The sequence below is a fragment of the Gavialis gangeticus genome, unplaced genomic scaffold (assembly GCF_001723915.1).
Source record: "Gavialis gangeticus isolate Ggan-Ray unplaced genomic scaffold, GavGan_comp1, whole genome shotgun sequence".
In the NCBI taxonomy this organism is placed as follows: Eukaryota; Metazoa; Chordata; order Crocodylia; family Gavialidae; genus Gavialis; species Gavialis gangeticus.
The window spans coordinates 22,328,627-22,329,830 of NW_017729033.1; the positions used below are offsets into that span (position 1 = coordinate 22,328,627).

General features: G+C 42.0%; 1 long non-coding RNA gene across 1 annotated transcript in view; it reads right to left on the reverse strand.

The window, feature by feature from the left end:
• LOC109303786 overlaps nucleotides 1-1,204 on the reverse strand; it is a 15,331-nt gene extending 14,127 nt beyond the window's left edge. Inside the window, exon 1 of the long non-coding RNA XR_002099223.1 lies at nucleotides 1,109-1,204. This is a non-coding gene — a long non-coding RNA (uncharacterized LOC109303786). The remainder of the gene's footprint in view (nucleotides 1-1,108) is intronic.

Below are 1,204 nucleotides of genomic sequence, written 5' to 3' on the forward strand. Positions count from 1 at the left end.
TTAATTTCTTTTTTTTTTTTTTTTTTTTTTTAAACTTTAGGTAACATGTATTGATGTATTGTTATTTGTCAGGAAATGACATTCCTGAAAAGTAGATTTCATGTTGTGGAATCCACCACTAGAGGATGTGATCCTTAACCTTTAATATATCCTTTTTGTACATTTAATCTCTGCAATGAAAAATTAAAGTTGCTTTAATACAGCTGCTGAACATTTTGAGTGTAGTGGGAGCCTCATCTGGTTTCTCTAGTATGTATTCTGTATGACTGGGCAACAGAGCAGCTCCTGGAGAGCCAATACTCAGCAAGGATGATCTGACTCCTGTCTGGGGTTACTAAAAAATAATGGCACCCCATTCACAAGATGGAATCATTATAATGAATGCTCTCAATGGCCCTTAAACCGTCTTTTTTTCACCATTGTCCACCCAGATCTTGTGCCACTTGAAAAAAGAGGGACAAAAACTTGAGTGCTGATGGTGGAAAATAAAGGCTAATACAGACAGGTTAAAAAAATAGTGACATCTTCTAAGCCTACCATAAGGCCTGCATTACAGATTAAGAGAAATTTCCTATCAGCCTCTGCTGAAATTCTGGTCCAAGCAGTTATCCTGGTTTGTAAAATCTGTTATCAATGTATGACTGCAGGCAACTTCTTGAGGGATAGCCAGCATGGGTTTGTTGCGGGTATGTCTTGCTTGACCAATCTCATCTCCTTCTACGACCAGGTGACATATCACCTGGACAAGGGAGAGGAGATTGAAATCATATATCTCAACTTTAAAAAAGCTTTCGATGTGGTATTCCATGATCATCTTATAGAAAAGCTGGCCAATTACAGCCTCGGCTACATCACAGTCTGCTGGCTGTGGAATTGGCTTCAAGGTCGGACCCAGAGAGTGGTAGCTGATGGAAGTCAATCATTGTGGTGCGCTGGGACTAGTGGGGTCCCCCAAGGCTCTGTCCTTGGGCCTATGCTTTTCAACACCTTCATTAATGATGTGGACATTGGTGTCAGAAGTGGACTGGCCAAGTTTGCTGATGACACCAAACTTTGGGGAAAAGCGTCCATACCCAAGGACAGGAAGGTGATCCAGGTTGACCTTGACAGGCTCGGAAAATGGGTGGACGAAAACCCGATGGCCTTCAGCACCAAAAAATGCGAGGTACTCCATCTTGGGAAGAAAAACCCGCAGCATGCTTAT